The following is a 26,608-nucleotide window of genomic DNA, read 5'->3' as shown; positions in this document are numbered from 1 at the left end:
GTGTGTGTGTGTGTGTGTGTGTGTGTGTGTGTGTGTGTGTGTGTGTGTGTGGCTGCTGATGGAGCTCTCATGTTAAAGTGGTCTGGTGGCTCCAGCTGTGAACAGACTGGAGATTACACACGACCTGCTGAGAGAGAGAGATTGGCAGAGAGACCTCCACGCTCCATTCAGGCCACAGCCACAATCACGTATTTCATTTTAAAACAATCTTCACCAAAAAAACATATTTTGAGCTCATCTGTTTGTGTAAAAATGCTCAAAGAATCCAGAATGAAGCCACCCGGATACTCCACAGCAGTATAAAGAGGTCACAGAGGAAGGGAACTCTGGGAGTTGGGAGGTTTTGCAATGCAAATCCATCAACATATTCACGTGATAACAAGATTATTATCCACAGACAGAGAAAGGAGGACCCACACAGTAACGATGAAATCAGAAAGGGTGAGCCGGGCTGGAATATTCTGGGTCCTGTGACAGAGTAAGAATCTGCTTGAAGAATTAAGTGTCTCCGCTGTTTTCTTGTATTTGTAAGACTGTTTGTGGTACCATGAGTCTCAGTCAGGAGGTGAATGTGGTCGTCTACGTCATTGTTTCCCAAAGTTCAAAGACACTAACTACAACTAAACTAAACTCAACTGTCCTTACATTTCAGCTCAAACCCTTAAATGCGTCACAGCCTTAAAACTGTCAGCTGCAGCTTCTCATGTGCACAATTTTTCATCTTTAATGTTTGTTCCCATATTTTTCTCTCCTTGGAGATGAACTCCAATTTCACATTCTTACCTGTTCAAACCAACTTTTGAACCAATCAGCATTCAGCCTGAACATACAGAGGTCACATTTTATTGCTTCTGCTGCATCTCTGCAGTCTGTGCTTTGGTTCCCATGATCCCTCTGTCTGCAGAGGCAACAGGTTGCACAAACAGACGTCAGAACTGGACCATAAATCCCAGATTTATTTGATTTATTTGTGCTCAGGGCATGCTCGTGTGGTGAGGACCGTAAACATGGACTGACGTCACACACTGATCTTGTTTCTGTTGCTGCTATGTTGGAATTTTGAAACTGGATGTCGAAAAGTGAGGCACTGACCAAAAAACCCTGAAAATGTAGCACCGGAGCAGTTACGCAGGAGGCCTACCTTAAAGGTTACGGTACTTTATCACTAATGGGGATCATAACATTGAGAATAAACATCATGTTGTCATCAGTAACACTTGAAAATAGGGATTGGGACCATATCTAGATAAGTCGCCCTCTGCTGGCCAAAGGAAATAATGCTGACACTTCTGCATTTGCTTCATATTTCAGTCCTGGAAGCTACTTCAACTCTGACGTTCTTTTAAAATATAATTCTTCATAAAGCACCAACATAAATGACTGACAGCTAAAACTGATTACATTAAACTTAAGATGAACAACTGTGCAGATTTATAATGGAGTGTTCAGTGACATTAAATCTGCATTTGTAATCTGATTTAACAGAAACTGTTCTAACAAACTTTCTGACATTTGATACTTAAGCTGCTCTCACACAGACTCCCACTTCGTATATTTGCATTATGATTTATATGGCACTGATGTTATTGCAGCTTTAGCACAAGCACCTCTTCCTTTGGTTATTACGGCTGAATTTCATTCATTTGTTTTTATTTCTACGTTTCTATCTTTTCATACCAAAACCATCAAACAAATATGATACAAATATGTTTCACTCTGGTAGATACACACATTTATTGCTGTCCTTTTAGGGATGTTGGCTCTAAATGAATACGACTGGGTAATGATGCTGACTTTGAACAGGAACCAAGTGAAACTGAGAATAAACACATGCGAGACTCTGCATTGTTTAACCTGGTTTATGGATCCAACCCAACATCTGGACTGAAGTGGAGCGGTCCAGCTGTTGGCCATGTTCAGCCCACCACTGTCGGTAATCTACTGCAATATATTCATGTTATGTCATTGAGCGTCATTATGAAACTGACCTACAAACTGACCTGAGACCAGACTAACCCCCGACTCAACCTGCAGGATTATTTTTCGGTCTCAGTCTGGGTCACAGTCAGCTTTGAACGCAGCACGGTTAAAGTGCAAATGATCTGCAGCACTAACGGATCATAAAGGTGTCAACGCTGACTTCTTGATTTATTCGTGCAGTTCATGCTATTGAGTTATTTATCCCCACGGTCACACAGGAAAAAAGACAATTCTGATAATTAATCGGGCACCAAAGCAAAAAAATCCAAAGGTAATATCAGCTTGAAGGAAAAAAAGTTTCCATCTAGTACTGCTATAGAAATACGAGCCGATTCATAGTTGTGGAGCCCATTCCCCAGATCGAATCTCAAACACTCAGAGTAGAAATCGTGATGGGAATCTGTCATTTTGTTCTCGCAGGCCTGCAACAGATTGGTGACCTGTCCGGGGCGTACCCCGGCTCCAGGTAAGGCTCTGCAGCCCTGGATTAGATAAGCTGAAGAATATGGATGGAATTAATGCATCACTGAATGGAAACTTCTTGAAAATACCCAGCAGAGGTGCCTGTGATATTGACACATATTGTCAATATGTGTCAATATTTAAACTGTAAATATTGTCACATCAGACATATTTAAACTGTAAGCTCTCTGGTGTGAAGTCCATGTGCTGCTCACCTGCACCTGTTACTACCATCTGATTAATTTACAATGAATGAACTGGCATCCTGTGTACTGCCACCTGCATGCTCTCACCTAATCCAAACCATATTCCAGCAGGGATGTGGACAACTAATCAACAAGATGTTTAAATATTGCAGCAGAAATACCAGCTGATTAAACATAGATTTTATTAATGTACATAAAATGTTAAAAGTTGGTTCAATGAGCTTTAAGAAGCACTTGGACGTTCTAAACAAACCCAGCTGGTCTGGGATGAGTTTGTGCAGAGCGAAGGAAAATAAGTGAGAATTCCTTCAAAATAAAAGCATCAAAGGTGACCAAAACCTAAACTGTGTGTAGAGTAAAAGAGTGCAACACTATTACCAAAGCAAACTGAGGATAATGTGAAGGATGTGGAATTCTGTTTACTTCACAGCTCCAAAGGTGTTGCAGTTTTGCTCTACCTTGTAGAACATTCAAGTCCTTTGAATAAGAAGCTGCGCTCAAACGTTTGGTAGTCAAGATAAAAAGAAAGTTTTAGTGCCGAGCTTCTGTTTGTCTCCGTGGGTAATTAATTCTGCTTCTCCTGCTGCTCCTCCAGCCCTCCTGCTCATCAATCATTTCTACTGTAGCTTCTAAAATTATCTACCTGAAACAGTCAAGAAACAGCTAATTAAAAAGAAAACTCATTTGGCAAGCCACCAAGGACTAATATCATGAAATACCCTCCGTGTTTGGTGAAATATAATAGGTAATTTGAGCAGGAATATTTAATTTTCTAGTTACAGCCGGTTGTTTCTCCCATCAGACCAGACAATTACACCCTAATAGGCTCATCTTAGCTGCCAGCATATCATGTGAACAAGTTAAAAGCCCCATAACTTTGATTAACGACACAAATTAGCATAACTCGTCTTTGTAAATAAAGCTTTAGTCGAGCCAGTGTTGTTAAAACGAGGGTTTTAAGGCCATCGCAGAGTTAATAGTCTGTTTCTGATGTTGATTGCAGGACTACACATGTCCTGATCATGTACATGCACTCGCCGCTCTGAAGATTCAGTTTTGCATTGAAGATGCTTTGGTTCACTGCTCGGGAGCGAAAGCCTTTATAGTGCTGTAATTTCAAACTGCTGAAAATACAGCAGCTGTTTTGAATCCCAATACTTTCTTTTCATTTGATATTCATGGAGTCGAGCCTGAAAATAAAGCTGCTGCTCTTGATTCCAGATAGTTTGTTTTATTTGATATTCAGAGCCTTCTCGTGAAGCCGCTGAAATATTATATCCTCACCTTGGAGTCTGAGGAACATCAGTAAACACACAGGCGGAAGCAGCAGAGAGCAGAGTCACTGCATTATTTAAAACAGACGGTGAAGTTTTTAGACTTTACAGAGAAATTTTCATTTCCTGAGTAATTAACAAGAGAGGAACCACGTTTTATCCTCAGAAGACACAATAGAGCCGTACTGTGGCTTTTCTTTGGTTTATTCCAGATGTAAATAATCTTTATTTACACGCAGCAAAAAATAAGCTAGCTTTCTTCTGATTGGCTGCCCCTCACAAACATGGCATTTGAACTGCAGGTGGGAGGGGCTTCAGTGAGCTGCTAACTGTCTGCTTGGCCACACATATGCTCACTGTACAGGACAAATCTGCTGCGTTTGTGGCTTTTGGTGGTAGAGATCACCCAACACGTCTGTCCTTTTGTAGGTGAGTGAAACCCAGTATTTATTCATCTGGACACTAAAGAGCAGGTATTGGTCTGTGCACTGCACCTGTGCAATTTATAAATGGAGCTAGCATTAGCTGATAACTTAGCATTTTAAGCTCTTGTCCAAATTTTCCCACTTCTGCCTCCAAAACCAGTCTGGACTGTTGCCAAAATGCTAACTTCACTAACTGAGGCTTCAAAATGCAGATCTGAGCACCAGTGACTGAAGCCGTGGTGTCTATATACAGCCTATATGTGTGCCTAAAATAACCATATATCAGGGCAGTATCTGGTCCCCACCTGATCCTGGATCTGCCGGAGGTTTCTTTCTGGGTGCTATATAAATAAAATCAAACTGAATATGGCATCATAAAGCCAAGAGTAGCGTTTAAAGTGTTGGGAGCTGTTGGCTCACAGGAATAACTTGTAGAGATGCTGCCTAGCCAAAGCCAACATGATAGCTTTGCATGGGAGACATCTTTAGACATCCAGACATCTGAAGACCGAAGATGCCCGAGGGTTAAAAGTGTGTATGAATGACTGGTTGAGAAGCTTTCTCTCAGACCTCTGAGGCAGACTTTATCTTTCTATATAAAGATGCTTCCATGCACAAAGCCCGCACCATACAGAGATGCTTTTCCAAGTGCTGTGAGGATGAACTTGACTGGTCCGCATGGAGCCCTAAATCCCCCCCATCCAACCCTTTTGGGAAGAACCCAAGCACCGGCTGTGAGCCAGATCTTATCACCCAACATCAGTGCTGGACCTCAATAACGCTCTAGTGTCTGAATGGGAGCTAATCCCTGCAGCAGGTTCAACATCTGCTGGAGAGACTGAATCCAGACAAGGAAGGCTGTTAGAGCTGCATAATAATGAACGTGGAGTCACAGTCACGCTCCGCTCTCAGACGGCGCCGAAATACCGGAGCGACTGCACGCTTTCGGCAGAGCAATGAATGAAACTATATTATCAGGCTATAATATGCGCTACACGTGCAGTCGCGCTCTCCTGAACTGTGAACAAGCGCTCCAAAGCCCCACGGATCATAAATTCTCTCGTCTGTCATCCCGATGTGCCCTCTCTGGCTGTGGCTTCTCGATCACATCTATCTGCTCATTAATATTCATGCGCCGTGGGCGGGCCTCGCAGCCGAAGCAGCTGGCCACCAAGTGACTCAATATGAAATGTGGTGAATGTCAATAAAGAGATACTGCAGCCATAATATGGCTCCAACTGCTCATTCATATTCATTAGCATCTCTACATGCAGAGAGACCAGCAGGGGAGACTTAATATCTCCCTGCGCGGAGGTGAAAGGTCACATTTTCCAGGTGAAAGGTCAGCTCAATGCTTCTCGACAAAACTCTAAAAAGTATCAGATGAGAAAATGAAAAGTGCTGCGGTTGCTGTGGTGACACGTTAGCCTCTTAGCCTTTATTACAGAGCCGGCTGCGGTTATTGACATACACTATATGACGTATAGCTGATCGCAGACAGAAATATCAATGCATTTGCCATTTTCATTTGGCTGTAATTGATGCGTCGGCTAATATTTCTCGACTTTTACTAATAAACATGTCAGAAGGCATTTAGCGTGAGGGATTTATTTCTGGACACAACCTTAAATTCTCTCCGGCAGCATCACCACTGAGGTTCTCAGACCACGTTTAACCTTCTGCTTTATTTAAAGTCCATCCAACAACACCTCTCTGTATCGCACTGCACCACTGAAACAGTTCTTGTCAAATAGCAGTAGGAATTTCTATTAAGGGCCGGTAACAAATCAGCACAGGTTCCACGCTTATTTTAACACAGGTTCCAGTTATGTTTGATGCTGCTGTGTGGCCACTTTCTCCGTTCTCTGATAACAGCTGACAAACCTGAACTTTCAAGAGTTCAGGTGCTCCAAACGCCAACAACCTGAGAACATACTTAAAAATACACCATTCTTTCAATTTCACTATTTCACTCAGTGCAACAAGCTTGGATGCTTGAGCAAAGCTGGTCCTAGCCATAGTGATGCCACCCGTTTGTCATTAAAGTCCCACTGTGAAGCTAATGGCGAGCATTTCCAGCGTCATCATGGCATCATCATCAAGCACGATGAACGAGGGATGGATCTGACTGAGAAAAGGAAGGACTCTGCACACACGGGGATCACATGTTCTCTTTTTCCAGCCCTTTTCACTAGGGATGCACCGATACTGATACCAGTATCGGGTATCGGGGCCGATACTCTAAAATGTGTGTGTACTCATACTCGTAAAAGTTAACCGATACCATGAACCGATACTAACTTATTTCATTAACCAGAGGGTGGCTTGTCATTTCTGTTGTAGTTTTTTTAATTGGCCACTAGGGGGACGCTAAACAGGCACAGGGTTAGGCGAGTGAGACTGGCGGCTTTTGTTTGCTTGTTTACAATATGGACACTGCAATAATTTAAAAGTTTATTTTATTCTCAAACCTAATTTGTATTTATTTTATTCCAAACAGAAGTGTTTATTTATTATTCTGAAAGCTCGAGACAGTGCCAATAGTTTAGTGATATTTTGTTAAATTACAATGTGGAGACTCTGCAATAATTTAACAGAAGTGCTTATTATTCACTTGAAATTTTTTTGTGGTCATTTTTATTAAGATTTTATTTTTTATTGGCAGATAATAAAATAAAACCTGTCTTCCAATTCATTGCGTGTGTGTGTGTGTGTGTGTGTGTGTGTGGTAGAAGTACTCAGATCCAAGTATCGGTATCGTATCGGTTTGAAAAAATTGGTATCGTTGCTTCCCTACTTTTCACTATACTGGGGATAGCCACAGGCTCAGTATTAAAGTGTTCACAGGCTCACAGATAAAGGAGCAGGGATGTGACCCCTTTCTGGCCACTGCAGGTTTAATTCACTTACAGTGTTACATTTTTGGACAACAGCACATTTTATTTGATTTTGTGTAGTATTGCCTCCGTGCACCACTTCAGTGGACTTTAAATCAAACAATCTACAGCTTTAATTCATGGGTTTGTAACAAAAGTACTGCACACAATGAAAGGTGTAAAACCTGTGCCAAATCAAACACTGTGGCTTCCCCTCGGGAAGTAAGAGAGCCGCCAAAAGTTCTTTTAAAAGTAATTAGACAACTGACTGATAGGCAGCAGGTGAGGCCTGTTCCCTCATTACTTTGTGGGAAATTAAGCAGATAAAAGGTGATTCTAAGTGCTGAACTTGTATTTCCCAGCTTTTCACTGAATATATGAGGAACAAGCAGAAGTATAAAAGGAAATAAACCGGTCAGAGTTACAGAAACATTCAGGAGACGCTTTTTATAGGCAAAAAAGAAATAACAGTCAGTTTTTGCTTCATTGTGGGTCCTAGCATAGAACGGAGCAAGTCAACGACACGCTGAAGATTTAGACTAAAAAACATCATTTCTGTCTTTTACCTGAGAGCTACATCAGAAGTAAACCTTCATGTATAGCTTTTTAAATTTTGTTGGTTTTACGTCTCCTTTTACCTGCAAAGCACATCATGTTTCCATGGAATAACTGTGCACTATAAATAAAGCCGCCCTTTCTTTCCTTCCACAACCTAATGAGCTTGTTCTAACAAGCAGCAGCAGATTAGACAAACACAGCATATTGAACTAAACAGTGGACAATTAGGTGAAACCTTCATTCAGGGTGTCAGCTAGAGGGGAAGGCTGACGTCAATGGATTCCTCCTACAAGAGACAGAAATCTTTAAAAGCACACACTTCCTCTTTTCAGAGGATGAACCAACAAGTTGTGCATTCATTTCTGCAAACAGATTTATAACTAGAGAAGCTGTCTGTTTACAATCCACCAGGTACAGTTAGAGAGGAGAAATATAACAAGATATAACAAAAGCCTACAAAAGTTTAATTTCACACAAATCTGTAGACGTCATGAAATTCCTGAACTTATTTCTGCCCCCCTGAGAATCAAACATGCTGCCCTGAATGGAGGCGTGTGACAAAACATTTAGACGTCCTTTCTTGGTTAAAAACATGACTTTTCACCACCACCTCCGATTGTATCATCAGCTAGGGCCACTTGAACCCTCACTTGAGGTGAACAAGGTAAAGTTGAGGGCTATTTTAATGTACAGCGCCCTCTGTTGCCATCAAGGTAAACAGCAGGAAAACGTGCCCAATCCGTTCCTGTGACTGACCCCGTCAAACACCACCCTTACATTTTTGGATGCTGCAGGCTGGACTGAGACGGTGCAGGTGTGTCTTTTAGTTGGACTTCAGAGTTAAATGGTGCTAAATGTGAATTGGCCACACTCAGCTTTAAAGCGAAACACAGAAGCCAACTAATGGAAATTCAGTGTGACTGCTATAATAAGTAACAGCTACGGTTACAATAAGCAGCAACTATGGAAAAAGTCCAGCTCTGTTTGCACTGGATTCTTTTCCTTCTTCTCTGTTGATAAAATGAGACGACAGTTTTGGCTGCTTCCAGTCTCTGCACTGGACGCACACGGATGAAACTAATACGCATCAGATGGCCGAGGACACCCAAAAAAATGCGGCTCTGTTCTGTTTTCCATACAATAAACCTCGAGTGCAGGGTTCACAGCGATATCATATTACCAAATGTTTTGGAGAAGTAGAAATAGGAAACTGGACACCATCTTCTGTTTGTTCTCTCTGTCCAGCACTGAAGCCAAACTTTGATTGGGGACAAACAGGATGTTCAGTCCTCTGGAGTTTAACTGTATATTTTTCTTACTGTCAACAAATCCTATGAACACACCAAAGTTTGTGTGTCCCCCAAACCTTCTGACCTCGTATTGATGGCCCTCAACTCCAAATCCACTGGTTCCAGCCAAAAAGGCAACTCTTTAGAGCAACAAACATAATGTTTCATTTATATCACTGACCGGCGACGTGTTACTAAACATGGAAATCATTTATCGAACTGACAGATGGACGTAGTTCATTTGACGGGACGATTTTCAGCCGTGGATTAACAGACATTTGGAGTATTTCTGAGATAAAGACACAGATAAATGAAATAAATCAAGCAATGCTCCAACACATGCAGGCACCCAAGTCAAAGCCACCGTCAGCTGCTAGATAAGGAGTGTAACAGGCCTGCTGGCACAGTAATGGTAAAAGGTTTACTGCCCATCACAGCAGTGAAGTACAGGTGCTGTATGCTAATGAGCCAGTTGGTAACAGCTCCACTGAATTCAATTCAGTTTTATTTCCACAGCGACAATTCACAATAATAGTTGCCTCAATAACTGCTTCTGTATTGCAGGTAAAGAAAAAAAGAAAAGAAAGTAAACCCCAAGAATTCGACGATACCCTACGAGCAGCACTTGGTAACAGCAGGAAGAAAGACTTCCCTTTTAACAGGAAGAGACCTCTCAGCTGTACGTCCAAATTGAACCATCACGTGAACTTGAGCTGAAGCGTCAAAAGTAGCCATTACCACTATAATGCCTTTATTTTGCTCCAAAACACAGAAAGTAATATCAGTAAAAGTATCAATAAGAGTATCCACTGACAACTCTACACCCTTCTTTTTCTAAGAAATATTAAGACTCACTCATTCAAAACATCTCAATAATTTTATTTGTTTGCAAGAAACATTTTGTGTTTGGTGGTCAAGAAAGAAAAATCCAGAGTATCACCAGATTTAACCTTAAACCTTTATCTCTGTAACAACCACAACCCAGAGACACACGTAAGACTTCTAGACGTACGTCTGATGTCTTTTCACGGAAGAACTCTGAATTTGATTCCTCTGTCAGAAACTTTTCTTTCTACAAAATTCACATTGTTCGCTGACTGACAATCCGCAGCTTTGATGTAAAAACGGTCTTTCCAGCTTCTCTATTGTGGGGATGTTGGATTTCCTTGTGTGTAATATATTTGATGTGTTAGTCGTATATTTAAACAATGTATATCTGTAAGTGACTGAACAGCAAATGGAGAAGAAACAAAGTATTTAACGACAGTCTGACATTTTTGGTTTGCTCAGATTTGCTGACATTCATTCTTTCTCTGCTCTGTTCTATCAATCAAGCTTTCCAAAACAGAGGCACGAAACCATTTACAAGCAGAAGCACTTACTGCAACGAGGCGAAGAACACGAAGCTTAACGTGAAGAGATCAAACAGAGAGAAACACGACGAGAGCGAACAGACGCAAGTCGGAGGAGAAGAAGGCAGAAATTCTCCTGAAACTCTGCAGAATAACCCGAACGCACAGCTCCACTTCTGCTTTCTGTTCCTTTTTGCTTTTACTTCTTCTTTCGCTTCCTCTCAGAGGATGTTTTACACTCAAATCTCTCACTACACTTCTCTCTTTCTCCCTTTCCTTTCCCCCTCTGCTTTCCTTTGTCTTTTCCTTCACATCGCTCTTTACTTCTGCTCTCGTTCCTACCTCGTCCTCATGGGCCACGCTGCCTTGCTCGTAGGCTCTGGCGCCAAACCAACAACCTCCCCAGCCTCCTCTCAGCCTAGGTCCTGTTGGCTGTTGTCGAGGTGGCAGACATGACAATAATCCCTGTGGCAACAGCTCTCTCCCCTCGGCGACCGCACGCTCTCACTGTTGTAACAACAGCTGAGCTGCTGCTGCTCCTCAACCTCCTCCGTCCTCTTCCCCTCCTCCCTCGCTCGCTCCAGCTCTTTCCCTCTTTATCACTTTCTCTCTCTGTGTTGATCTTTTTATACCTCCTGTTCTGTATCTCCCTGCTCTCCTCTGGCTCTCTCCATCACTCCCTCCCCTCCTCGTTCTCTGGCTCTCGCTCTCTATTGTCTCTCTATCGCTTCATCACTTTCTCATATCTTTCTGCCCATTCCTCCGATGTCCTCCTCCTATTTACAGTTTTACAGTCATTTCACCAATATGTGAATTAGTTGTGGTGCTCGTTAATTTGCTGTCTGGATTATTTTGAATTGCATTAGAAAAAAAAAGTGTATTGGTGTGTTTGAGCACAAAAAAGAATCACACACCTATCCAGAACCTTTGATGGGACGTTTTCAAAGTGCTTGCTCCTCCACAGATTTCTGACTTTTGATGGACCGACCATTTCTGTGACTGTCTGAAATTTGTGACCTAGCATTTACTACAATATCAAGCTAAGCAAATCTGCATTTTCTTCAGGATAGCACGATGTTGTACGCACCCATCCAACACCCCGACCTCCACAGCCTTAAAGGGCCAGTGCTTTGGGCAGACCTGCACTTTTTGGAACTTTCATGCCGTGAGCAGCTGTACAGGAACCAGCCAGTCTTTGTCTTTTCTCATTTATCACACTGTTATTTATGGAACTTTCTCATGTGAAAAACAGTACAAACGTCTCCCTGTAAATTTGAGCTACTCTCTCCAACTGGACTCCAACTGGGCTCTCACAGTCTTGTGGAGTGTAACACCCACACTACACCCTGACAGAAGAATAAAGTGGTCCTCACTTGACACCTCTCTAAAATTACAGCAATAATAATCATCAGACTACATTTTACAGTTTTAGTTTTATAAGGATGTTAAATGACTGCCTAGTTTATTAATACTGTGTAGAGTTTGCTCAGTGTCAAATACTGAATTTGTCTTCTTATGTTGAACCTGTTTAGTGTCTGAAAAACAAATCCAGTTTTTCATTTTGGTACAAATACGTTTCATGAATCGCCCTAAACGAATGAAAGACGGGGTTAACTAAGGACAGCGCTGACAGTAAATTATTCTGGTGGAGTGTCCCATTCAAAAGAACCATAAATGGTAACATCAAAGATGGAGAAATCCACAAACGGCATAACAAAAGCTCTTATTACACAACCTCCATGAATCTGTGGAAGCACCGTTGACTGGATATGAAAGGTGGAAGTACTGTGATGTCACCCATTGGTTTTGAACGCTGCAATTTGAAGCCTCAACGTTAGCATTTTTGGACACCGCCATGTTGTTTTTTTGTAGCCAGGAGTGACCATATCTGGATGAGAGGGTGGAGTGCTAAATTATAAGCTAGCGCTAGCCAGCTTTGTTAGCAAGCTTGGTGCAACACATAGTCACGTATGTCTGCAGTGTATCGAAGTAATTTTAAACTTGTTTAAATCCTAAAAGCACGGTCAAGGAGAAGCATAATACTCATCAAAGCTTCCACCAGAAATGTTCCAAATGGTAAAACAAACACAAACAGGACAGTTTGGGTCAGAGACCTCGAAGACACTGATTGGCTGCAGCTCCCTGCAGAGCAGCACCTGCCAATCAAGAGGCAGTTTGTGTCGCCTGTGCAGCGGCTTCATTTTCAGCCCTGAAGATTGCCACCTGGGAACCACACACTGCAGCTTCTGACCTTTGGACACTTCTACCTCTTGTTCAAAAGCTGATTACGGTGCTTCCATTATTAATAACCAGCTGGAGAAGAAAAGCCTTTTCAACACCGAGCATTACATTCGATAACTAGCAGAGACAAATTCTAGTAAATGTAGGCAGCGATGATGTGGATAAACGCTACAATCTGATTTGTCTTGAATTGTCCTGAACACATTCATGCTCTGCAGAGAACGGTTAGACTGTAATGATCTTTAAATTGTTCATGCACACTCAGGTAGGGCTGTGCGATATGACCAAAATCTCATATCCCGATATAAGACATCTATCGTCCGATAACGATATAAATCACAAAAATGTAACATTTTCTGTAAATTCTGTGAATCTCGGGCAGCTCGACTTGCGTGAAGTGTTTCCAGCTGCGCGTCATGTAGCTGGAGTCGAGTGTTTTAACCGATACATGAAACTATACATTTTAGACCTAGCGCATCGACTTCAGCTCTCAGCCTGCTGATGTTTCGTGTCACTGTCCTGATGTCTTCAGTGTCTCTACCACCATCAGAACTTACAAAACCACTTCAATAAGCTTAGGAAAAACCTCTGAGAAGACAAGACTGAAGACTTTACAGCAAGTGCCCCTAAATGACTTCTGCTAACATCCAAGAAAGCTGGATGGCCCAACAAACCCCAAACCTAACACTGGATTTATTATTATCGCTTTGGTTGTCCTTACAGATTCACCGGGCCTGTTGTTGCACCAGCTACCAGCCACAATAAACCAAAAACCAGATCAGGCATCAGTGTGAACTGGTCAGTGCATTCACTTTACAGTGTTACTGTTACATTACCAAGAGTCAGCTGCAGTGAACCAGGTCCCAGAAGAAGCGCTAACACAGCAATCCAACAGCAAAGGCTAAACGGATGTTTTCCTTTTTGTAGTTTGTGATTTAAGCGAAAAGCGTGCTGCATTAAAGTGACGCCTTTAGTGAAGCTCACTCCCCTGTGTGTCAGTTTAGCACTTGATGGGAAGCTTTTATTGCACTTATGGTAACACATCTGCTGTGCTCCCAGTGTGGGGAGGTGCAGAGCAGGTACGGACTTTTCCCACTCAATCCTATCAGATACTCAATCATTTATTCTTCAAAGATGACTCTCAACCACAGACACCTCTCAAATGACTGTTCTCAGCCAATGTGGCATTTTGTCCATTGTTCATATTAAACATGGAGTCGGCCATTTACACACATTTGCACAACACGTCCTCTCGCATCTCATCCATCTTCCACACCACAGACTCCACCCACTGCCTCATTTACACCTCCACTCATCTCTTTAATGCTCCTTCCATCTGTACACCTCCCATGTACATCAGCTCTCTATGCCTTTATCCTCCATCTCATTTGCACACATCAGTCATACATACAGTTATAGACTTCATAGAGTGCACTACATATCACGGGTGAAGGCATACTAATGAAATTTACTTTGAGAAAAAGGAGGACTGCACCATCCTCCTGAAAGCTGAAAGACTAACTATAACACAGTAATAATAATGAAGAGAATAGGATGAAAATCTGATTTCTCATCAGAAAAGTCAAAGACGATAAGGTCAGAGAAAAGAATGAAAAGAGAAAAGAAAAGGCATTTCTCTGAAAGAGCACAGCCAACCAGAGATTTTAAAAATGCTGACGATGCTGATGATCGGCTGATTTCCATGAATATTTGCCACCATCAGAGCAAAAACCTCGCCCTCGACAGATGAAAAACAAAGATACAAATGTCCTCTAAATGCACTGAGGTCACTCGAGCTCCTCTAAGAGAGAATCCTGGGATTTTCCTTTCATACAAGTTTACGCTAAAGAAAACAGTCAGCGACAGAAAGCCTTCAGCACTAATATCATCAGAGCTCCTTCAGGTTTATGTGGTCACGCAGTGTTTATAAAAGCCAAGAAAGAAAGTTTATTATCTGTTGGTCGTTTAGCTGAAATATTACCTGAAAAAATAACAAATTGATCATCGATATAATAACGGTGTTGTTGGTGTTTTTGAACACTAACAATAAAAATGCTTTTTATCGTTATCATTAAAAAAAATGTATCAGCGTAAAAAGAACATCAATATAGTAGAAATCAGTCAATCAATATACAAGTAACAAGTGTTAATACACATAAAAACAAATGAATATGAAAAAGAAACAGGAGGAAGCAGATGCTCATCAATTTTATTTCCCTCTAAATTCACATCGACTACATTTAGAGTCCAGACAGAAATTCATCGATGCTGCACAGAAATACAGGAAGTCCTCTACAGGTGAAGGATTTACAGGAGGAGAATTTAGCTGAATGCATGTAGGTGCTCGGCAACCGTGTTTTATGTTGGAATACAACAAGAATGCAATCAGCTGGTAATCAGCTGGATCAAGTTCCCATTTGCGATATTCATAGCTGTGCTGTGCTGATCTGTTTCTGGTTTTTACAAACTGCGGTCAACGAGTCGGAGGAGGACCGAGGTCAGTCTGAGCTGGATGTGACAGGTTGCCTCCCAACAGGCAATCTGTGTAATCTGCTTGGAATCAGTTGGCAGTTCTCACCTCAACTCTTGAATGTGAAAAAAATGAAATCACATCTAAACCGCTGATTTTAGCTAGAGGAATCTCTTTAATATCTAGAGTCACTTTGAAGACAACAACTGAGCGTAAACGGTCACAGACGTCCCCGATTGAAGGAACCATTTCAAAGGTTTATTTCACACAGCTGCAATAATCCATCCACAGTTTTCCCTGCAGTGACTGTTGCATCACTGAAATGTTTTTTTTTTTGACTAAATACACAAATTACCATTATTTCTATTTGATTAAATCAACTCATTTCCAATCAACATCAGGACCACTTAAATCAAACCCAGTATTTAATCTGCAGTAGTTTATATTTATATATACTCAATAATTAGCTTTTATTATGGATGGATGGTGTTGTTCTGGGAGCATCCTGCTCTTCCTCTCAGTGTACATGGAAAGTCTAAAGACAGATAAAGCAGCAGTGAGACCTCCCATAGCAGCAATCAGGCATCAGTAGCACAGGACAGGACATAGGTGGGTTGCAAAGTGGACTGCAGGTTAATGCAGGCTGAAGCAGCTTGGATTTGAGATTTGCTATTAGGATGTGCATTAAGGAAACAGCTGACAGTCGGTCCCAGTTTGCCGGTACTGCTGTCTGAAGGCAATGCTTTATCTTCACAGAATTTCCTGTAAAACATATTTTCAGCTGCAAATGAAATGTATGTGATATTTGTATATCATTGCTAGGCAACCGAACTTTAGACTTTGTTATGTCAGGAAGTGAAAAGAATCATTTTATCTGAATAATCTTGTTTTCATATTTGTAGGAAATCCAAATTGAAGTGAAACTAACATTTTGTTCTGTCTGCGCCCTGAAGCAGGGATACATAAACACGCAAGGAGCTGAAATGGAGCGCCGAGGCCAGAGTGGACGGAGCGGTCGCGAGGCAGGAATGAAGAGAGTGGAAAAGCCAAAGAGATGAGCGCGAGATGAGTTATCAGAATAATGAACTCTTCTTATCTCGCAGCACTCCTGAATGACGAGCAGCGTCGCAGACGGAGGGAGTGACGGATTGAAAGACGGCCTTTTGTCCCCGGGTGAGGAGCTCCTCTCACAGCAGCTCCCGTCTGGGTGATGAAATGAAATGCTAATGCAACGGCTCGCATACATCTGACGGCTAAACGTCACACTTCTCGCCCAGAATAACTGCTGCCCGAGGGAAAATCCTTTAACATGAGCATGAAAAAGTAAATAGTCAAAAATAAATGACTCGTAAAACAATTTGTATGAGCTGTGCTTGCACTGAATATATATCAGCACCTCGGCCGTTTTCAAGAACCTTCCTACCAGCAGTCAAAAGTTACAATTATTGGATAAATAATAATAATTTTGCTCTAAATGTGGTTTTGCACGTGTCAAACAATAACTCCAGATCATCACAATAATTAATATTTATCTCAGAACCAGCTCTTTGTGTCACAAATGATACAGTTGAACCAGCTGGGCCATTTCTGTCAGCCATGTTGTGTTTTCACAGGCGAAATGCACGGTTGCATTTTTTCACTCTCTTTGCATTTAATAAAAAACGAATCCGGTCTTTAAGTCTGACGTCATTAGCTGTGTCCGCTTCAGGTCCCACTGTGGCATCACTGAGAGTTAAAAACTGTCTAAATTCTTTCATCTTTAATAAAAATGATCAGTGTTGCTGCTTTACCAGGTGTAACAATTAAGTTTAACATCCAGGCATCCGTGAAAACAGAACTGATTACATTTTAAAAAGTTAGAAGTTAGCAGGAAGTTAGCTCGCTAATATAATATAGCATGTTCTGACTGAGAGATTTCTGAAAAAATGAAAACGTACAACTCTGCTGTCACTTCCAACATAAATGAAGACAGAAAACCAAACAGCAGTGACGTTTGTAGGGTTACTGAAGTTGGGCTAGCTGGTATATAATGATGTGCTACGTGATCGCTAGCGACACAGCTATGCTAGCATAAGATAAACACAGTGAAGCTGGAGGATGAACGCTAACTTTTTTCTACTCGATAAAAGTTAACGTGAGGGTTCCTGATGGTTAGAGACAAATGCAATCGCATAGAAGGATGCTGTAAATGGACCAAACTTCATTCAGGAGAACAACTGAGATAATTCATCCACAATACGAGGTTAGTCATTAATATACTGCTGCTGGGCTGTAGCTGCATCGTAAGGGTTTAAAAACGAAGCTTTAATATGATTAGAGGAAATAAAACCCGAGAGAGGCCGACAGTGATCACTGACTGTTTTATGGGCTTGTTCAGATTGAATAGAACGAGATACAAAGCATTAAAACACGTTAAAAACACAACAGCCTTAATAAACACAGAGTAGTTTGGAGCCGGAAGCAGAGTTCATACGTCAGTACAGATAGTTTAGAGTATAAAATATTCATCGGAAAACAGTGAAAATTCCCTAAAGCTTAATTTATTCAGACTAATCCTCGGATTACCCTTTAAATAACCAAAAGTATGGTTAGTAGATTCTGACCAACAGACAATATTTAAGACAGTTACAGTTACTGATATTTGGAGATTTAAAAAGCTGACTTAAGGACGTATAAGTGGAATTTTTTATGTTTTCATTTTCAGGTACACATAACCAGCAGATCTCCCCAAATGTTGTTATGTGGTGTTTCTTTATTTTTTAAAATATTTTTTTACTCATTCACGCTCTGCCCGGCTCTGCTCGGATCAGCTGATTGTGGTTTGTGGTGTTTCAAACAGGTGTTACTAATTAATTAAGTTACATAATTGTGCCGCGGGGCTTCTCAGGCTGATAGTCTGGCCATGGTGACAATGCGTTTGTTACCCCACAAACAGACCGAGCACGGCCGCTTTGCTTTCCAGCTCTGATGCAGAAGATGAGGAGAGCAGGAAGTGAGAAATGCCACAAATCATTAGGTCAGCTTTTCAAAATAAAAGACAAAATGCTCTGGTTCTGACATACTCCTCGTGTGATTTGAAGCCAACCAGAAGACTTGGAAGGCCAGCGTTATTATCACGAGTCATGTGTTTCTATTATGTGGGTTATCATGTGTTTCTACTGCATCTGTGTGGCTCATAACAACTTTGCACTGTTAACCGCCATTGCAGAGATTCAAAACAAAACCATTTTAAATAACTGTTTTTAAACTGACTGAGAGGACACAGCTGCACAGATGAATTTAGGGAACACCTCTGTGTCCTCCTGAGGGAGGGAAGTCTGTGCACCTCGGCTCAGCCTGCGATCCCGCTGACCGGGGCCTGGACAAGTGGCAGAAAATGGATGGATAAAGCGACACTTTATTAAGTGCATTAGGGATCTCATCACTTAACTAGCCCGGCTATTCATCTGCACATATGCTTTAATGAGCCAATCTTGCTCAACTTTGCACTCCAAATTCTTTAACCTGAGAGTTTCTTCTTGTGTTTATGATACAAATATTTAAACCTGCTTTAAATGAACTTTAGCAACACTGTGCTGCAGTAACTGTAACTGTAAAAACAAAACCCAAAACATGCACTCAAAGAAGACAGAGTGCAGCTATTTTTGACACATAACAGATTCTGAGGTGATGCTACTGTCTGCAGTCAGATTCAGATTTATGATGCTAATTAATTCAGTTTACCAGTTCTTTTGATTTTTACTGACTGTAACCCGGAGCTGGACGAGACCAAGTTTCACAAAAGCCTGAAGACAAAACCGCAGAAAATAAAACACGAGCAAAAGACGGCGTGTGTGTGTGTGTGTGTGTGTCAGTAAGTTGTGTTATCGGGCTGCCAGAAGGTAATTACTGCCTCCATTAGAAAGATGTGTTCATGTTAAATGCTCACCTCTGACACTGCACACACTAAGAGACGCACACCGTGAAGACTTTGATCTGTGTGTGTGTGTGTGTGTGTGTGTGCGTGTGTGTGCGTGTGTGTGTGTGTGTTCATGTCTAAAACCTCTCAGCAGAGCTCTGAGGAACTAAAAGCTGCTATTTTGTATCATTAAAGAACCTCATATAACATTTTTCAAAGGAATTCATAAACACACATAAATAACAACTACAATACTCGTAGCAACTGAAATAAAGTAACAGATTTAACATAATAAAACCTTCAATAACAACACACACACACACGCACAGAGGAAAAGGATATTCCACAAGTTTAAAAAGCAGTGCAGAGGCCTTGAAAGGACATTTATTCCAATCAGACTGTGGTGAAAACATAAAAATACATCAAGGTTTCTAAAATGTGACTGTGTGGGGTGCAGCCTCACGCACAGAGAGAGAGGCAGCACCTTAAGCATTCAATTGAGTTTTATTCCTATAGCATTAAATCACAAGATCAGTCTCTTCAAAGTGCTTTATATTGTATGGGAAGGTATGACAAAGCGCTATGGCGAGAGTAGGAAGGAAAAACTCCCTTTTAACAGGAAGAAACGTCCAGGAGAACCAGGCTCAGGGAGGGGCGGGGCCATGTGCTGACCGGCTGGTGATGAGGGGAGGAAGATAGGACAAAGACACGCTGTGGAAGAGAGACAGATTAACAACAACTAACGAGAGGTGTGGCAACACATAGTGGCTGAAGAAGAAACACTCAGTGCATCATGGGAACCCATCCATGATGCCAAGCAGCCTACACCTATCACAGCCTAGCTAATGACTCAGAGTCACCTGATCCAGCCCCAACTATGACAAAGCAAAGTTTTAAGCCCAATCTTAGGAGCAGAGAAAGTGTCTGTGTCCCAAATCCAAACAGAAGAGAGGCTGATATCCAGCAGGCAGCAAAACCAATTCTGATCCTACTTCTTGACCTTAGTAAACAGTTTTCCTGATGACTTCATTGCCTCGCTCACTACTGAAAAATGTTTGTTTTTTTGTAAATGGTGGTCCTTACTGGAGTCAGAATTATGTCTAGTTTAAAAAGAAAAACGATGACTGAAACTAAAACACTCAGATTGCATCTACAGGACGGACAGGCTAAGATCTAACTGCAAAACGGCTACAAGCTAGTCCAGAGCACATAGCACACAGTTGTACGATGAAGGAAGTGTCTGGTCAGGGTTGGACTCAGCAGCCCGGAAAACCAATCAAAACACAAAGTTTGATCTATAAAACGTGGTTTAAAGTGTCCAAAGGACTCTAAAGTAAGCGTCTCAAACTCAGACTATCCTTTACAGTCTAAAGTGAGATCTTGCTCATGACTAATTTATCAGGAAGCTGATACTTATTAAATGAACTGGTTCTTATATAGCGCTTTTCTACTCTGAGCACTCAAAGCACTTCACATTCACCCATCTACACAAGATGTTTCTTCACAAGTGCTTCTTTCTAACAATCACACATTCATACTCTGACTGTAGAGGCTAAGCCTTCGCTTGAAGCCACTGAGGTGTTCGTTGGCGAAGGTGACGTGATGTCACTTGCATGAATTAACTTATTAAACTTGATACAGTCCAATAACTCCAGCCTTACTCATCTTGTCCTTTAAATTCTTTATTTCCACGATTTAACAAAGCAGCGCAGCAAACTGTTTGCCTCCTTCTGATCAACAACACACCTTCTGCTAATTACGTGTGTGTATACCTTAAATGCCTTCACATAAACATACCATGCAGAAAAACTCAAAAGGTGACCTATAGCAGCTTACATAAGGTATCAACCCAAAAATGGCTCCTACACTGGCGGATGCATCGGAAAGCAACTCGGGGTTAGTATCTTGCCCAGGAGTGCAGACTGGAGCAGACGGGGATTGAACCACCAACTTCCTGATTAGTAGGTGCCCTGCTTGACCTCCTGAGCTACAGACGCCTCGAACACATAGACGCACAGTGTATTTGTTCAGCAGGTGTTTAACATCGTCCATTAGGGGCTCAGTTTAAATTCAGACTTTTCATCCATCCATCCATCCATCTTCATCCGCTTTATCCGGGGCTGGGTCGCGGGGGCAGCAGCCTAAGCAAAGAGGCCCAGACCTCCCTCTCCCCAGCCACCTTCTCCAGCTTATCCGGGGGAATACCAAGGCGTTCCCAGGCCAGCCGAGAGATATAATCTCTCCAGCGTGTCCTGGGTCTGCCCCGGGGCCTCCTCCCGGTGGGACATGCCTGGAACACCTCACCCAGGAGGCGCCCAGGGGGCATCCTTGTCAGATGCCCAAACCACCTCCTCCTCCTTTCAGACTTTTCAATTCAATTCAATTCAGTTCAATTTTATTTATATAGCGCCAAATCACAACATAAGTCGCCTCAAGGTCCTTCATAGATACAGAGAAAAACCCAACAATCATATGACCCCCTATGAGCAAGCACTTTGGCGACAGTGGGAAGGAAAAACTCCCTTTTAACAGGAAGAAACCTCTGGCAGAACCAGGCTCAGGGAGGGGCGGGGCCATCTGCCGCGACCGGTTGGGGTGAGAGAAGGAAGACAAAATAAAGACATGCTGTGGAAGAGAGACAGAGGTTAATAACAGATATGATTCAATGCAGAGAGGTCTGTTAACACATAGTGAGTGAGAAAGGTGACTGGAAAGGAAAGGACTGGACTTTTAAACATGACTGCTCCTTTTTCTGCTGGAGTGAATTACTCTGTGGAAAAAACGCAGTTTAATGGATGAAAATCCATGTGATCACACCAAAAGCTGGAACGCCATGACACTTAAAATAAAATGTTTCCATAGTGACGTTTGAAAATGAAATGGCTCATCAATGACAGATACCTGAGCTATTATCGAGTGGGGGGAAAAGCAAAGTGTTTCTCTGCAGACCTTCAGTTTCTCACTCTTCACTTAAGAATACAGGCAGCTAATTGCTGTAATTTTGTGCTATAATGGATTTAAGAAGTGTGAACAGGAGACAACTTTAGAATAATGAACCTGTGTAGGTTAATAAGTGTCAAACTGCTGGAGAATTAGTTATTAGCAAGACATCACTTAAGAATGCAGAACTCAGTCCACATTAGGCAGACCTTAATTAAGGAATAAAAGATATTTAATAAGTGCCACTAAAGGAAAATGACTAACTGTGCGGTATAAAGCCCACACACACCAAGACCTTAAGACTCTACTTAACGACCTCCCTACCAGCTATCAAGGTCCTGCTCTTCTAATAGTTAAAGCAGTGAATTTATGTTCCTCGGCACAAACTGTTACAAGCCTCACTCATTTAAATCGACACTCAGTTCAGAAACTCGTCTGTTCTCCTGCGCACGGCAAGAGTTGTGTAAGCTTCACAGTTTCTGCAGCACTGACTTGGCTGATCGACTCGACACTGTGTGTGTGTGTATACGTTGGGCTGTTTGTGTGTTTGTCTCCTTTCAGACAAACAACAAAAGAGCTTTCAGATTCAAATTCAGTCCTGCAAAACAGATGACGGTGAGTTTGCAGGAGAAAAAAACGTCAAAGTGAAAAAAGGACACAGGAGAGAGAGAGGAGGAGAAAAAATCTCTCACTCCACAATTTGATTGCTGTTGTCATGGTAACCAGGCTGATGCTGATTATTATGGGCTACACTGAGATGTAGACTTAAAGAGCAGCTGCAGACACGATCTATCTATCCATCCATCCTTTGTGAGCTCATTAAAGCAAATAGAAAAGCATGACAGGCCAGTACCAGGTCCCTCCATCGGATTCTGCCTGCTTACAGAAGCTGATCCCCGCCGGCATGTGAGAAAATAACGTTATAAATCCCTGCTGTAACACCACAGTGAGGGGGCCATACAGCCAAGCAGTCAGTGAGAAATACATCTAGAGCCACACCAGTGTTCCTGTGAGGCACACGTGTTTATTATATCCTCACAATATGAGGAGTGTTGGAAAAAACATCCGAATTAGAACCACGAGGCTTTCATTCGCCCCGCCGCAGGGCTCGATCGTTTCCCGAAAACTCTTCGAAATGCATCATTCGGTCACACTGCTGTACAAATGTGAATTACTACACCGCAGAAATAAGAGAGCAGTCGACGTGCCACAAAAATCAAAATATGCTTTGTTTTGGTTTTTGCGATTTCTGGCAGATCCCCCCTTCAGGGTGGTGTCCTCGTGCAGCTCTGGACAGCCGCTGCTCCACACAACTCCCCTTCTACCCCATCTTTCCTCCAACTCCTCCAGTTCCAATACAAACTTTAGCACACAATAATTATATAAATGAAATAAAACTATTACTGTGTTGACTTTTTCAACATGTTCTTCTTCAGTCTTGACTTTTGCATCCAGTGGACTCCTTTACCTCACATCGATGTCAATCAGCCATCCCTGAAAGGCCAAACTCGCTAACATAGAGGAACCTCAACGCACAATTTGTCCTCCAAAATGATCCAAACAGTGTTTGTTGAGACCTATTAAAGTCTTTGTTAGCAAGATTTACAATCTTCTCAACAAAGGCGACTGAATGTTGAGGCGCTAATGATCTGCATGCTGCAGGGATGTGATGGATCCTTCGATACAGACTTCAAACAAACAAACAAAACCAAAAACTGAAGTGATAACGTCACGAAATGGACTCAAATATGTCATTTGTTCTGATTATTGTTGCCTCAGATGAAACCCGTCCAAACAGACGTCCTACAAATCCATCCTATTACTACCAGGTCCCTTTTCCCCCCTTTCACGTCACAAAGAGGCATATCATCAGAAATGAAAGCTTCAGAAGTGCTCTGTGTTTTTGACAAACAGGAGATGATGATTGGTCTGAAAGCTCCCCCCACCCTCCGCAGTTGGAAAGCACACTGAGCTCATCACATCCGATTGAGGCAGATGGCGAGTCTGCTTTCAGGGGACGAGGAAACTGAACTCAACACAAAAATACAAATTGCAAACGGATCCCAGTAAATGATAGTCGTGTTTGCTCTTCTGTTGTGCAGCTCACGGTGAGCAGAGTTCAGCAATCAGCACAATATTTGGTTTTCTCACGATCACGTCAGGACAACAGACTAATGGAGGAAAGAATAAACAAAGAACGAAAAAAATTTCAAACCTTGTTGCAGGGTTGTTAATCACAGTTCAGGCACATGACAGCAAAGGGCATGACGCTGAGTCATCTCCTGTATATTTTAGTATGTCAGAAATATAATTTACATCCAGTTTCAGATAAAAGGATTTTTAATTGTTGAAACGAGTACAAATCAATGGAGAGATACGAGAATTTGTTCAACTTAAAAGATCTGAACTTGTATTTTGGACCAGTGACAGTCAATCAGTGCTTTCTTTGATCAAGTCCTAATTATGATGAGTTACAACAACTAAAGATGAACTGAAGTAATGAGAAATGGATGATTTAGAGTGAAGCTGAAAGGTTCAGACAGTGCAGAGATTCATTAACTGCTGACATCTGCATGGCTTTTAATTAGAAACGTGTTTTAATGTGAAAAAGTTCAGCCTCGTCTGGAGAGTCAGGAGCCTGGGTACAGTGACACAGTATTCATAGTTGACACGAGGATCGCCCAAACTGTTTTAAAGGAGCTGTAAATGCCTCTGGAGGGTCGCCCTGACCACGCATCGACCTCCAGTGATGTTCTGCCATTTTTATTCTGCTCCAAGCTCCCTGATGTTTACCTTCTCCTCCAGTTTGAAGCCCACGGTGACACTGCAAAAGTTAAAATGTTCCCCGTTCATCTTTTTCTGGTTTGACCTGATACCCGCGGCGTGGCTTGAGTATCATCCAGTATGAAGCATATATCCGATACCAGTCTACCAATCAATAATCTCCATCCCTCACTGTGGGGATGATTTGGGAATAGTTCTTTATGTCTAAGCAAGTGTCAGGCTCAGTTTAAACAGGGCGGCTAACTCAGTTAGGATCATTACTCATTGCTTATAAATCATTTGGTTGTAATGTCGGACATGTTTCATGGATACACACCTGGTGGGTCTGATTAGGGCTGGGTTTTGATGATCAATTTATCGATTAAAATCGATTCTGACTTGGATAACGTGATATCATATCATTAAAATCCTGAATTTTTTAATATAAATTTATTTTACCAGAAATGCCAGAATCTCAGGTTAAAGCTCACAAAATTCCAACAACCATCAAACAGCTAAAGCAGTAACTGAGAGCAGGAACACGGATTCTGCACAAAGACGTAAACACAAAGCTCAACCCGCCGACGCATCAGGATCAATGAAATGTCGCCTTTCTCACCGACGGCACGGACACGGTCGGGGCTGAAAGCCGACAGCTCGCTGATTCTGATGTTTCGGCGGGTCGAGCTTTGTGTCAGTGATGTGCGGATCGATCCTGAAATATCGATTCTTCCGATACCAGTCATTTATGTTCTAGAATCGATTCTCACATTAAAATATCGATATTTTAATAATTTTGGGTTAAATTGTAGTTTATCATTAACACAGTGGAAAGAAACTATAACATTCGGATTGTCTACATTGGAAGGAACTACTTCCTCTTCCGCCTTCCATAGTCATGTGTGAAATACAGCTGTATAACTGTGTCGCAGCCCCTTTGCGTGCGCACTCACAACAGTAGCTGAGTGTAATTGGAGTCATGTGCTCACGTATTTTGCATCCACAAACAGCCGAGACGTGGTTTGCGATACATGTGGTAAGACAGTGAGGTGTTGTGGCAACACCACTGACCTTGTCAAACACCTCAGAGTAAATCATATCACAGAATATAACGAGCGTATGTTGAGGCGAACTGAAGTGGAGTAGTGGACAGGGACAGGTGCTGCTAGGGCGAGACAGACGTCTTCCATGGAGTCCTTTAGTGCTGCAGGCAGGCAACATGCTCAAATAGTGCACAACTTCATTTTTTTAAAATTTCCATATGATGAACTCTGCATTATTAAGTGATAAGAACAAGTAACCTGATGTCCTGTAATCATTATGATGCTATAATTTGAGATACAATAAAAGATTAAAGATTTTGTACAAAGTATCGGTATCGGATCAGTATCGTCGATATACCACCCTGAATTTTACTTGGTATTGGATCGGAAAGGAAATCAGTGGTATCGCACATCACTACTTTGTGTTCACGCCCTTTTTGCTCTAGATTCAAAAGCTGCAGGTTTTATCTCTCTCCAAACAATATTGACTGAACCGGCAGCAAAAGAAGATCCAAACTGCGCTTCACATAAACATCGTCATGAACTCACTCTGACTTTTGCTGTTTTGCTTCCACCAGGATAAAATCACACTTCATGCACAGCTCTCTCTCTCTCAGTACTTCAAGGACAGTTTCCCGTCTAAAAATCTGTTTTCTTCATTATTCGTTAGTTTGTTGTGCACAAGTCTACTGCTGTTTACAGCCTGTCGGCCGCTGTTTTTTTCCTTTTACTTACAGTGGGGCAAAAAAGTATTTAGTCAGCCACCGATTGTGCAAGTTCCCCCACCTAAAATGATGACAGAGGTCAGTAATTTGCACCAGAGGTACACTT

At 41.9% G+C, this 26,608-nt stretch overlaps 1 protein-coding gene across 3 annotated transcripts in view; it reads right to left on the bottom strand.

Moving 5' to 3' along the window:
* LOC102191980 (extracellular sulfatase Sulf-2-like) overlaps window positions 1–26,608 on the bottom strand; it is a 73,943-nt gene that overhangs the window by 4,897 nt on the left and 42,438 nt on the right. Inside the window, exon 1 of one of the 3 annotated variants that reach the window (XM_005748215.2) lies at window positions 10,765–10,994. The exons of 1 other annotated variant lie outside the window; for it this stretch is intronic. The gene's annotated coding sequence lies outside the window, so the exon portion shown is untranslated. Of the gene's footprint in view, window positions 1–10,452; window positions 10,577–10,764; window positions 10,995–26,608 lie in introns of those variants that run through there. One more of the 3 variants, XM_005748214.1, reaches the window with a different exon arrangement.

Source organism: Pundamilia nyererei, unplaced genomic scaffold (genome assembly GCF_000239375.1).
Source record: "Pundamilia nyererei isolate P.nyererei 1_Seehausen unplaced genomic scaffold, PunNye1.0 scaffold00216, whole genome shotgun sequence".
Lineage (NCBI taxonomy): Eukaryota > Metazoa > Chordata > Actinopteri > Cichliformes > Cichlidae > Pundamilia > Pundamilia nyererei.
The sequence above is the reverse complement of the archived record's forward strand: the minus strand, read 5'-3'. Positions and strand labels throughout refer to the sequence as shown.